The sequence below is a fragment of the Peromyscus leucopus genome, chromosome 10 (assembly GCF_004664715.2).
Source record: "Peromyscus leucopus breed LL Stock chromosome 10, UCI_PerLeu_2.1, whole genome shotgun sequence".
In the NCBI taxonomy this organism is placed as follows: domain Eukaryota; kingdom Metazoa; phylum Chordata; class Mammalia; order Rodentia; family Cricetidae; genus Peromyscus; species Peromyscus leucopus.
The window spans coordinates 6932358-6946480 of NC_051071.1; the positions used below are offsets into that span (position 1 = coordinate 6932358).

The 14123-nt window shown below is 36.4% G+C and overlaps 1 long non-coding RNA gene across 2 annotated transcripts in view; it reads left to right on the forward strand.

Annotated features, from left to right (window-relative positions):
• LOC119088616 overlaps positions 1–13565 on the forward strand; it is a 136687-nt gene extending 123122 nt beyond the window's left edge. For both annotated transcript variants that reach the window (XR_005092276.1, XR_005092277.1), the window contains exons 3-4: positions 10960–11034; positions 13341–13565. This is a non-coding gene — a long non-coding RNA (uncharacterized LOC119088616). The remainder of the gene's footprint in view (positions 1–10959; positions 11035–13340) is intronic.
• Positions 13566–14123: the final 558 nt, after the last annotated feature.

Genomic DNA, 14123 nt, shown 5'->3' on the forward strand with positions numbered 1-14123 from the left:
AGTGACTACATGCCATGTTTGTCTTTCTGAGTGTGGGGTACCTCACTCAGGATTATGTTTTCTGGTTCCACCCATTTGCCTGCAAATTTCATGATGCCATTGTTTTTTACAGCTATGTAATACTCCATTGTGTATATGCACCACATTTTCTTCATCCATTCTTCAGTTGATAGGCATCTAGGTTGCTCCCAGGTTCTGACTATTGAGTAATGATGTTATGAACATAGTTGAGTTAAGTGTCCTTGTGGTATGATTAAGCATCCCTTGGGCATATGCCAAAGGGTGTTATCACTGGGTCTTGAGGTAGATTGATTCCCAATTTTCTGAGAAGTCACCATATTGATTTCCAAAGTGGCTATACAAGTTTGCACTCCCACCAACAGTGGAAGAGTGTTCCTCTTGTCCTACATCCTCTCCAACATAAGCTGTCATTGGTGTTTTTGATCTTAGCCATTCTGACAGGTGGAAAATGGTATCTCGGAGTCATTTTGGCTAGCATTTCCCTGATGACTAAGAATGTTATGTAGTTACTTAAATATCTTTCAGCCATTTGAGATTCATCTATTAAGACTCTTGTTTAGATCTGTACTCCATTTTTAGCTGGATTATTTGATATTTTGATGTCTAGTTTCTTGAGTTCTTTATATATTTTGTAGATCTTTGTCAGATGTGGGGTTGGTGAAGATCCTTTCCCATTATGTAGGCTGTTGTTTTGTCTTACTTACTGTGTCCTTTGTCTGATAGAAGCTTCTCAGTTTTAGGAGGTCCATTTATTCATTGTTGCTCTCAGTGTCTGTGCTATTGGTATTATATTTAGAAAGTGGTCTCCTGTGCCAATGTGTTCAAAGATACTTCCTACTTTCTCTTCTGTGAAGTTTAGTGTAACTGAATTTATGTTGAGGTCTTCCATTGAATTGGACTTGAGTTTTGTGCCTGGTAATAGATATGGATCTATTTGCAATCTTCTACATGTAGACATCCAGTTATGCCAGCACTATTTGTTGAAAATGTTTTCTTTTATCCATTCTATAGTTTTGGCTTCTTTGTCAAAAATGAGGTGTTCTTAGGTGTGTGGATTAATGACAGGGACTTTGATTTGATTCCAATGATTAACATGTCTGTTTTTATGTCAATACCAGCTGTTGCTATTATTATAGCTCTATATAGTAGAGCTTGAAGTCAGAGAAGGTGATGCCTCTGCAAGTTGCTTTATTGTATAAAATTGTTTTGGCTATCCTAGGTTTTTTATTTTTACATGTGAAGTTGGGTATTGTTCTTACAAGGTCTGTGAATAATTGCATTGGGATTTTGATGGGGATTGCATTGCATCTGTAGATTGCTTTTGGTAAGATTGACATATTTACTGTGTTGATCTTACCTATCCAAGAGCATGGGGGATCTTTCAATTTTTTGATATCTTCTTCAATTTCTTTCTTCAAGGACTTCAAGTTCTTTTTGAGGTCTAGTTTCTTGAGTTCAAGTTTTTCACTTGTTTGGTTAAAGTTACCTCAAGGTATTTTATGTTATTTGTGGCTATTGTAAAGGGTAATGTTTCTCTAATTTCTTTTTCAGCCCATTTATTATTTGTATATAGGAGGGTTACTGATTTTTTTCAGTTAATCTTGTATCCTGCCACATTACTGAAGGTGTTTATCAGCTAAATGGTGAGAAACTCAAAGCAATTCCACTAAAATCAGGTACAAGACAAGGCTCTCCACTCTCTCCATACCTATTCAATATAGTACTTGAAGTTATAGCTAGATCAATAAGACAACAAATGGAGATCAAGGGGATACAAATTAAAAAGGAAGAAATCAAACTTTCACTATTTGCATATGATATGATATTATACATAAGTGACCAAAAAAAAAAAAAACCACCTGTCATTGATCAGCTAATAAACACCCTCAGTAATGTGGCATTTTCTTATTTAGGTATGGAAAGTTTCCTTTTATTATTTTGCTAAATACATTTTCTGTGCTTTTGAGGTGGTATTCTTCTATACCTATTAATCTTAGGTTTAGTCTTTTCATGGTGTCTCAGATTTTCTGAATGTTTTATGTTATGACTTTGTTGGTCATATTGCTTTAATATTTTCTTTGACCAATGAATCTATTTCCTCTATTATATCCTCAATGCCAGAGATTTTCTCTTCCATCTCTTGCATACTATTGGTTATATTTGCATCTGTAGTTCCTGTTCCTTTACTCAAAATTTCCATTTCCAGCACTCCCTCAGTTTGTGTGTTCTTTATTGTCTCTATTGCAACTTTCAAGTCTTGAACTGTTTCCTTCACATGTTCAATTCCTTCACATGTTCAATTCCTTTTTCTTGGTTTTTTTTAACTTTCTTTAAGGGGTTTATTGATTTCTTCCAATTTTTTGTTTGTCTTTTCCTTGGTTTCATTAAGTGAATTTTTTATTTCCTCTTTAAAGGTCTCTATCATCTTCATAAAGTAATTTTTAAGGTTGATTTCTTCTGCTTCTTCTATGTTGGGATATTCAGGTCTTGCTGAGGTATAACCACTAGGTTCTAGTGGTGACACTTGTTATTTATGTTGTTGAATGTATTCTTGCACTGGCATCTACCTATCTCTTCCTCCAATCAGTTCAAATGGTGTCTGTATCTCAGAGAATTGCACTGATGGTGCTTGTGTTTCAGGGAGGTGCTGGGGTCGTGGAGGCCTAGAGGCTGGGGTGACCAGCTAGGAAAACAGTCACTTACCTCTCAGTCCAATCAGAGGTGACAGAGTCTGTGTCTTAGGCAGAAGCTGCAGTTTTGGGAAATGGGTGGGTTTAGGGGACAGAGAGGGGCTTGTAGATTACAAGGTCTGACTGGGGCGGGGTGGTCGGGCCTGCTTGCATGAGCCTTGCCTGTTGGCCTGCAACTGTGGCTGCCGTGGGTGTGGGTGTGAGGACAGATTGTGCCTCTGGGTCTAAGGCCGAAAGGCTGGAGTTTCTGGCTGGACCTTTGGACCAGTCCTTGCTAGTGGAGTCTGTGTTTCAGGTAGTGCTGTGGCCTTGGGGGAATGGGTGGGTTTGGGGGATACAGTAGGGCTCGCAGAGTACAGGGTCTGATGGGGTGGTAGTAGTCAAGCTTGCCTGCAGGAGTCTTGCCTGCTGGCATGTAACCCACATGTTTCTTTCTTTTGGTCTCCTTTTCTTACCCTACATGTCTTTTGTTTGTGTATTATTGTTCTCGATTTTGTGGTTTTTGTGATTTTACAAATGTAGTGAGTGATGATCTATGTGTTTCTTGTGGGCTTTTCTTTGGCTCTTTGTTTTTTTGTTTATTTGTTTTGTCCTATTCAAGTTTGTTTGTTTTATTTTATTCTCATTGTCTTTGTAAGATGTCTGTTTTTCCTAGAGAGAAAGGGTAAAAAAAGACATGGATTTAGGTGGATGAGTGGGGAGGATTTTAGAGGAGTTGAGGAGGGCAACCATAATCAGAATATAACACATGAAGAAATTTATTTCAATAAATATGAAAAATGTTTTTCTATGCATAAAGTCCTGTAGATGTAAAAAATTAATTTGTATTGCAAGTTCCTGTCACTGGTTATCTAAGCACATCTGAGTTCATCAACAATCTTTGCATTCATTTTAGCCATAATTTTTCTCATACATCAATAAATTCACATTTCTTCCTGCAGAGGGATAAACTGTCACATACTTGATCTATTGGATAGACTTGCTGGTCTCTTTCCTTCATATTTGCTCACCCCCTTATGCAAGTCAGATTCTATTGTCTTTGCTTAAACCTGCCTGTTTGTTCCAGTTGTAGTTATTTGCAATACATATTCTTTCTGAGTCTTCCTCTGCTACCTGCAACTTCTAATTAGATCATACATCTGTTGATTTCTTTGTGTTGCAGAATACTGTCCTTTAACTTTGATCTTGCAGAATACTGTGTTTCTTTGTGCCTTTGTGTGTTTCTTCTGCCTAACAAATATTCCTCTCTCCATATCACTGATTGCCTGTTTCCTGTAACCAATGGGACTAGGTGCACATAGGACAGTTAAAGAATGAAGTGTCTCTTTTGCTGACCACATATATTTTATCATATAAGCTCATTTTCATGACATTACTGTTGTTCTGTGTAAACCCAAAGCAATAGAGATGGCTCTTGATGTTGGTTTTCGGAACTTGGAGCACTCTGCACATTTTTTGTTTGTTTTTTTCAAGACAGGATTTCTCTGTGTAGTTTTGGTGCCTGTCCTAGATCTTGTTTTGTAGATCAGGCTGACCTTGAACTCACAGAGATCTGCCTGGTTCTGCCTCCTGAGTGCTGGAATTAAAGGTGTGTACCACCACTGCCCAGCCACTCTGAACATTTTTAATGTAAACGAATTTAATAGAAAAATCTATGTTCAATAATTTTACACATAAAAGCATTTGTTGTTATATACAAAGCATGGTGGACTTCATATAGTCTTCATCTAGAAGCTAGCCTTTACTAAAAAATTTCTCATTTCCAAAGCAATATGCCTTAGATTTATTCCTGAAATCCAGACCTGCAGGGTATTAGTCTGGGATTTCAAAATCAAGAAAGGTTTGCACTTAGCATCTCACCTTGTTCTGTATATATTTTAAAATTGCCTTATATCCATGAGTAGACTAGAAATGAAGAAATCGGTTGGATGCCTGTATTACATGTGTAATGCATAGCTATAGGTATTTTCTTTGTTTTATTAAAGCATTTAACCTTCATATCTTGTAGCAAGGTCATATCTGACTTAAATAGATATTGACCCAATTGCATGGCACATTTAAGAAAACCAGTTTTGTTACCCTGGTATACTTCTGGACTCTAACAAAGATGTTATAGTGCACATATAAATGATTTGAAGGTTCCATTCCTTTGCTTTCATTGTCACAGCCACGCTGGGACTCAGGATTTATCTGTTTGACATCACCTGACTTAATACAAAAGCTGCTCCTTTTCTTTCCAAAGGAATCTGTTAGGTCACAAAGTAGAAGTCAATTTTAATACACAAGGTTATGTTCTCAAGATAGTACTTGATGAGAACACATAATTACTTGCATTCAATTAAAAGTATTAATTAAATTTTCTGATTCTGAAGAACATCTATACATAAGATTTATTTAAAGTTATTCTTTATGGTTTAAAATTTTAAATTTTACATTATATTTTTTAACAACGTGTGCTTAAGGTAATAAATGTAGGAATGGACCTTTAAGCTATTTGCATTGCATTAGTGGGGATATAAAGAAATGAATGTGTAGAGCACAGAATGGTATTCTTTGAATTGAACTTGATCTCTTTTGTTTATTTAATTTACATGTAAATGGATTGATAATTGTGTTTTCAAGAAGAAAAAATAGGATATTATGAAGTTTAAAACAAAGAAATCAAGTACCTAAAAATGGCAAATATCTTTTCATTCTATTATAATAATTTGAGTTATAAAATAATTGTAGGAATGTTAGCACTGGCTTCATTTTTATCTGCACTGAAGGATGTTGGGGCTGTAGTGCTTACCTCATTTGACATGATATATTGAAGATTTTACTGTGAATTTATATAGTCATTAGTGTGTGATAGGTTATGACAATAATCATTCCATTGTAATCCTCTGTATAATAATGACCTTTGCCTGCAGTTTTGCTTCTCATCTGAAAAGAAAGGCAAAACTAATTTTTCTCAGCCTCAATTAGCCTGGCTTCTTACACTCATCTGGTCCACAATTATGATCTTAATATCAAAATATTTTCGCTTGTTCATTATTGATGTCTGCAATGGCTATAATCAAATGACAAGAATGATAAAATACATTTTAACTTTTCATTTTGAAGTTATTATATATTACAAATTTACTAAAAAGCTGTTAAGATTGTGCACATCTCCCATAATTCCTCAATGAACTATTATCAAAACCAGGACATTGAAAACTCCCATGGTACATTAGGATTTCTAGACCAGCATCATTTCTAACTACTTTCTAAATACAAATAAATTTTTTAACTACTTTCTAAATACAAAAAAAAAAAAAATAGAATAATCTCAGACCACCATGGTTTAAAGTTAGATTTCAACAACAACAAAAACTACAGAAAGCCTACAATCTCATGGAAACTGAATACAATGATCAACTGAATTTGAATTCCAGGGGTCAAGGAAGAAATAAAGAAAGAAATTAAAGACTTCCTAGAGATCAGTGAAAATGAATATACCTCAAACCCAAACTTATGGGACACTATGAAAGCAGTGCTAAGAGGAAAATTCATAGCACTAAATACCCACATAAAGAAGTTGGAGAAATCTCACACTAGTGACTTAACAGCACACCTGAAAGCTCTAGAACAAGAAGAAGCAAAGTTACCCACGAGGAATAGATGCCAGGAAATACTCAAATTCAATGAAATAGAAACTAAGAGAATACAAAGGATCAATGAAACGAAGAGTTGGTGCTTTGAGAAAATCAACAGGATAGAAAAGCCCTTATCCAAACTAAACAAAGGGCAGAAAGAGAGCATCCAAATTAACAAAATCAGAAATGAAAAGGGAGAGATAGCAACTGACAATGAGGAAATCTAGAGAATTACCAGGTCATACATCAAAAACCTGTACTCCACAAAATTGGAAAGGTTAAAAGAAATGGACAATTTTCTGGATAGGGACCATATACCTAAGTTAAATCAAGACCAGATAAACTATTTAAATAGACAAATAACCCCCAAGGAAATAGAAACAGTTATTAAAAACCTTACAACCAAAAAAAGCCCAGGACCAGATGGTCTCGATGCAGAATTCTACAAGATCTTCAAATAAGAGTTAATACCAATACTCATTAAATTGTTCCACACAATAGAAACAGAAGAAACATTACCAAATTCCTTCTATGAGGTGACAGTTATTCTTATTCCCAAGCCATACAAAGATGCAACAAAGAAAGAGAATTACAGACCAGTTGATGCAAATATACTAAATAAAATTTTGACAAACAGACTCCAAGAACACATCAAAACAATTATCCACCATGATCAAGTAGGCTTCATCCCAGAGATGCAAGATTAGTTCAGCATATGAAAATCTGTCAATGTAATACACCATGTAAACAAACAGAAAGAAAAAAAACATATGATCATTTCACTAGATGCTGAAAAGGCCTTTGACAAAATCCAACATCCCTTCACCATAAAGATCTGGGAGAGATCAGGAATACAGGGAACATACCTAAATATAATAAAGGCAATTTACAGCAAGCCAATAGCTGACATCAAAGTAAATAGAGAGAAACTCAAAGTGATTCCACTAAAATCAGGAACAAGACAAGGCTGTCTGTTCTCCCCATATTTATTCAGTATAGTACTTGAAGTTCTAGCTAGAGCAATATAACAACAAAGGGAGATCAAGGGGATGCAAATTGGAAATCAAACTTTCACTATTTGCAGATGACATGATAGTATACATAAATGACCCCAAATATTGGAACAAGGAACTCTTACAGATGATTAAAACCTTCAGTATTGTGGCAGGATACAAGATTAACTAAAAAAAATCAGTTGCCCTCCTATATACAAATGACAAACGAGCTGAGAAAGAAAGCAGAGAGACACCATCTTTTACAATAACCACAAATAATATAAAAATCCTTGGGGTAACTCTAACTAAGCAAGAGAAGGACCTGTATGACAAAAACTTTAAGTCCCTGAAGAAAGAAATTGAAAAGATACCAGAAAATGGAAAGATCTCTCATGCTCATGGATAGCTAGGATTAACATAGTAAAAATGGCAATCTTACCAAAACCAATCTACAAATTCAATGCAATTCCCATCAAAATCCCAGCACAATTCTTCACAGACCTGGAAAGAACAATACTATAGATGTAACCACCTGTCTTATTAAATAAGAAACACAGAACCAATGTAAAACAGAAAGCCAAGAGGTCAGAGTTCAGAGCTAAAATCTCACCCTTCCTCCTGTGGTGTTCCTAGCTTCCCGAAAGAGAGCTACTTCCTGTCTGTACATCTTTTCATAGTCTTTTTGTTCTGCCTTCTCATTGGTTGTAAACCCAAACACGTGACTGCCTCATCACTGTCTGTATGTACAGCCCCCCAAGTCTTAAAGGCATATGTCTCCAATGCTGGTTGTATCCCTGAACACACAGAGATCTACCTAGATCTTCTACCAAGTGCTGGGATTAAAGGCATGTGCCACCACCACCACCACACTCTTGCTATGGCTCTAATAGCTCTGACCCCCAGGCAACTTTATTTATTAACAAACAATCAAAATCACATTTCAGTACAAATAGAATACCACCACATAATACTCAACTTCATATGGAAAAACAAAAAACTCAGGACAGCCAAAGAATCCTGTACAATGAAACAACCTCTGGAGACATCACAATCCCTGACTTCAAGCTCTACTATAGAGTTACAGTAATAAAAACAGCTTTGTACTGGCATAAAAACTGACATGTGAACCAATGGAATCAAACTGAAGACCCTGACATTAAACCACACATGTATGAACCTAATTTTTGACAAAGAAGCCAAAACTGTACAATGGAAACAAGAAAGCATCTTCAACAAATGGTGCTGGCACAACTGGATGTCAACATGTAGAAGATTGCAAATAGATCCATATCTGTCACCATGCACAAAACCTCAGTCCATGTGGATCAAAAATCTCAACATAAATCCAGTTACTCTGAACCTGATAGAAGAGAAAGTAGGAAATAGTCTTGAATGCATTGGCACTGGAGATCACTTCCTAAATATAACAACAGTAGCACAGACACTGAGAGCAACAATTAATAAATGGGACCTCTTGAAACTGAGAAGCTTTTGTAGGGCAAAGGACATGGTCAATAAGATAAAATGACAGCCTGGAGAATGGGAAAAGATCTTCACCAACCCCACATCTGACAGAGGGCTGATATCCAGAATATATAAAAAACTGAGGAAACTAGAAATCAAAATACCTAACAGTCCAATTAAAAAATGGGCTATAGAGCTAAACAGATAATTCTCAACAAAAGAATCTCAAATGGAAATGTCAAAAAAGACATTTAAGGAATTGCTCAACATCCCTAGTCACCAGGGAAAAGCAAATCAAAACAGCTCTGAGATACCATCTTATACCTGTCAGAATGCCTATTATCAAAAACACTGAAGACAGCTTATGTTGGAGAGGATGTGGAGCAAGGGGAACAGTCTTCCACTATTGGTGGAAATGCAAACTTGTACAGCCACTTTGGAAATCAGTATGGTGCTTTCTCAAAAAATTGGGAATCAATCTTCCTCAAGACCCAACTATACTATGCTTGGGCATATACCCAAGGAATGATCAATCATACCACAAGGATACATGCTCAACTATGTTCATAGCAGCATTATTTGAATAGCCAGAACCTGGAAACAACCTAGATGCTCATCAACTGAAGAATGGATAAAGAAAATGTGGTACATATATACAATGGAGTACTACTCAACAGAAAAAAATGACATCATGAGGTTTGCAGGCAAATGGATGGAACTAGAAAATATCATCCTGAGTGAGGTAACCCAGACTCAGAAAGACAAACATGGTATGTACTCACTCATAAGTGGATACTAGATGTAAAGCATAGGATAACCAGACTGCAACTCACAGCTCCAGGGAGTCTAGCTTGTAAAGAGGACCCTAGGAAAGACATAGGGATCACCCAGTGATTGAGAAATGGATGAGATCTACATGAGCAAAACAGGGGTCAGGGAGTAATGGAGGGCAACGGTTTAGGGGAAAGAGAGCTTAGGGGAGCAGGAGATCCTAGTTGGATCAGGAACAGAGTGAGAGAATAAGGAAAGAGATACCATAATAAATGAATACACCATGGGAATAGGAAGAAGCAGAGTGAGAGAGGTCCCAAGGAATCCATGAAGATGTCTCCACTATAGACTACTGGTAATGGTTGAGAGGGTGTCTGAGCTGACCTACTCTGGTTATTGGATGGCCAAAAACCCTAATTGTCATGATAGAACCCTCATCCAGTGACTGATGGAAGCAAATGCAGCGATCCATGGTCAAGTCCCAGACAGAGTTCCAGGAGTCTAATCAATGACAGAGAAGAGGGATTATATGAGCAAGAGATACTGAGACCATGACTAGAAAAAGTACAGAGACAACTAGCCACACTAGTGGAAACACATGAACTGTGAACCAAAGCTGAGGAGCCCCTATGGTACTGGGCTAGGCCCTCTGGATAAGTGAGACAGTTGTTTAGCTTGAACTGTTTAGAGCACCCCCAGAGAGTGAGACCAGATCCTGTCCTTAGGGCATGAGCTGGATTTTTGGAATCTAGTGCCTATGCTGAGTCACTTTGCTCAGCCTTGGTGCACGGAGGAGGGGACTGGACCTGCCTCAACTGAGTGTTCCAGGCTCTGGTGACTCCCCATGGAAGACCTTGCCTTGAAGGAGGTGGGAATGGGAGGTGGGAGGAGGGAGGACAGGGGAATCCATGGTTGTTATGTAAAATGAATAGAAAATTGTTTAATTTAAAAAAAGAATATTGTTCCAATTTGCTATACACATGCTCATACAGGCAGCAGAAAGTAGACTGGATGTACATAACAAATATTGATCATTTAACCTCTTTGAGATATGCTGCACATGACATTTAAAATTTTTAAGTTTTCTTCAGTGAACCATGACCATACTTAACAGTGACCTTTGAAGTCTCCAAAAGGAGGATGGAGCCCCACAGTGACGATTCTGCCAGGACTATGATAACTCCACTAAGCTGAGAAACATCACCTAAAGATCAGCTTTGAACTACTAACTGCTGGGGAAAATTTCAAGGTGGCTAGCTGAGATGAACTAGCTTCACAGACTACTCTAGACAAGACTTGAGACAAGCCCTACACTTTTAGATTACTCAGAGACTGGACAGCAAATAATACAGCTACTTCTCCCAGGACTTGACAATTAACCCAAATTTTTCTTTTCAGGATTCCCTAAAAATGTTACTGCCTCCAGACAGCTGGAAGTAAATTTACAATCACTATACCCAAGATTCCCAAGAGGTGAGTTGGGTGGGTTTTGGTCATTCAATGGATTATGGGTATTTGTCATTGTTTAGGGGAATTAGTTACAAGTTGTTATTGGTAATGGTAAGAAAAAAGCTAAACAAGGGAGATTAAATTCAGGGTTCTTTTGTTTGAAAAGAAAAAAGGAAGATATTGATATGATAGGCTACAAGGGTAGATTATTGAATCTATTTTGAAAAAAAGAGGGAGGATATAAAAAAAGGATAAAAGGTAGATTATTGAATTGAATTTAAACCAAAAAAACCTTCTGATTTTAAATATTTTTACATTGATATGGATTTTTATATATTGATACATACTTAAGATTATTTTTGTTAGAGCATACTGTATATATATATATATATATATACATATATATATATATATATATATATAATCTTGTTCAAGGTATTGTACCTATACAGCTCATTTAACGATGTAATGCAAATATCTAGTCCTTGAAAGTTACTATTATAAACTAATTTGGAAATAAGAAATACAAGTCTGTAGTTAGTCATTACAATCAAACTTGTAGTCATATTAGGCTTGTTTTCAAGGTCAAACAGAGATATATTTAGATAGATAGGTCATCTTCAAACACTTCAGAGATCTATAGAATATGTTTTAATAATACAAAGTCTTTTTTATGACAATGAGACATGTCTGCTCCTGGCAGCACCAATCTGCTTCAGAGAAGATGATAGGCATCAAAGAAACTCTTTGTGGCAAAAGTTAGCCACTGGACATGAAAGTGCCCTTGTCTCAACTGCTGACAATATGGTGTGCAAACTGGATCAGCAGGACACAAAAGAAAGTGACTGTTGAACTTTGCCAAGACAAGGCAGACAACCCTTCAGAATAGCCTGCCTCACAGAAAAGTCTGTCAGATATTCTAGGCCTGCAGGCTGAAAACAGATGCCCCAATGTTGCAGAGGAAGCTTGGGTGACTATCCAGTCAGCCAGCTGTTTCTGTCATTTCTAACATCTTTCGGAAGTCATTTGCTTGCACTTCCTGCTTATTTGGGTAATATTATTTCCTTCTCAGATCTCTGATGAAGTTGAAGACTTTATATTTCTGGTTATAGTATTCCCTGTTACCAGATTCAGAAAAGAAATGCACTAAAGAGGTACAAAGTGTATAGGGTTGAAAGACATTAAAAGATAGTTTTGGTAATGCAAGTTAGAATAGAAAGTGAGCTAGTTACAACTTTTTGGACTCACTATGAAAGAATACATAATGGAGTATTTTCTCTGAATTTGTCAATTGTTAATGGAATAGACATCATTGACGTAATTATTGCCTGTTACAGTCTTTATAGTTATTATACTTATTGTATATAGTTTTCCTTATATTAGTTATAACATTCTCTTTTATTTTAGACAAAAAGAGGGAAATATGGTGATATTTTGTGCTCTAACAAATAAAGCTTGCCTTAATTAGAGGGAGGAGCTGGCCATTAGCAAACCATAGAGGTCTAGAGGTCTGTATAGACAACAGACATAAAGTGTTATGGCTGGTTGGAGAGAGGAAGTGATAAAGTGGAGCAGAGACAGGAGCTCAGCCCTTTTTAGTCTGAGAATTTGGTAGAGATAAGAAGTCTTTCTAGTGTCTGGATCATTTACTTCTCTGATCTTTCAGCAGTTACCCCAATATCTGACTCTAGGATTTTATTATTAAGATCAATTGGAATTCTTGCTACAATGTATTTTGAGTAAAAGCATCACAATTTTGGTATAAAACATATTATCTCTTTCCTAGGCTCTCCAATAATAATATTCAATCACCTCCTGTCATCTTCTTCTGGGCACAATCCCTGCATACTTATTATCATTTACAAAAGGCTAGTGAAACTAATAAATTAATTCTCAAATCTATGGCTATGATATAAATGCATTAACCAATGCTATAATCCTATTAAATATTAGGGAAACATCACCTTCTTTAAGCAGTGTGAAAATTTGTAATGGCTTCACTTCTCCCATTCTGTTGAGCTAGCATGCCTATCTCATCTGCCAAGCTAATCATCCTTCATATTCTCTTTGAAGCAGTTATATTATCAGTGGACTTCTATGCATTGCACACTGTTGCATTTGTTGCAAGAAATACAGGAAACCATACGTGTGTGTGTGTGTGTGTGTGTGTGTGTGTGTGTGTATAAAGATTTTAACTATATGTTTTCCCTAAAGATTAAATCAGAACTCACAGGACTAGATGTGCACATTTGTTTATGCCAAAATTAAGAATTAAGAACCATCATCACCATTGTATTATACTTATGAGCATGTGTCTTTTTTCATTTCAGATAGTCCATCTTATCTTTGATTCTACAGCATGGGACCTAGTCCAAACAGTTCAGATGACAATATTATGGGACTTGTAAATGACCAGTCTCTGATATGCCCACTCCCACTCATTTCTTATATCATATTTATTTTTCTAATTGGCAGCATAAAGCCTTTTGTTCTATGATTTTGCTTTGTGTGGGATATTAAGATTTTGAATAAATATGACTTGCTTATTAAGTATATCTGAATGGATTCTGTTTCTTTTATCAAATCTTGATCATTATGTAGTATTGAACTCTCTATTAGCAATTTGTCTTGGTATGTAAATGTCATGTTTCTGTGTCATATAAGATAATCTCTTAGGCATAGGTTCACATCAACATAAATAAGTATATGAGGCGCATTGTTAGGAGTCAGGCTCCAGCAAGGATAGATGATCGTAGAAGCTATGTAGAATGAGGTCATGGAAGATCAGGTTAAAATTGTATCTGTCAGGTAATAGCACCGATTCTGCTTCCTGCTGGAGGGAAGCATGTTCATAATATTTTCCATCTCTCATGTGTACCCTCCAGTATTAGAGTCAGCATTAAAGACACAGACAGTGTCTTGTCCAGATTTAATAATTTCACTCCCCAGCTGTTTAAAAATGATGACAGCCAGCTTTCATTGTACACATTTATTCCAAACCATTATTTGTTCAGATTCAATCATGGTTTTGAATAAATGTTTTACTTACTCATCCCTAAAGCCACCATTAATTTTCTCCAGAAGAATAAGGTTGTAATCTCAGACTCAAAGAG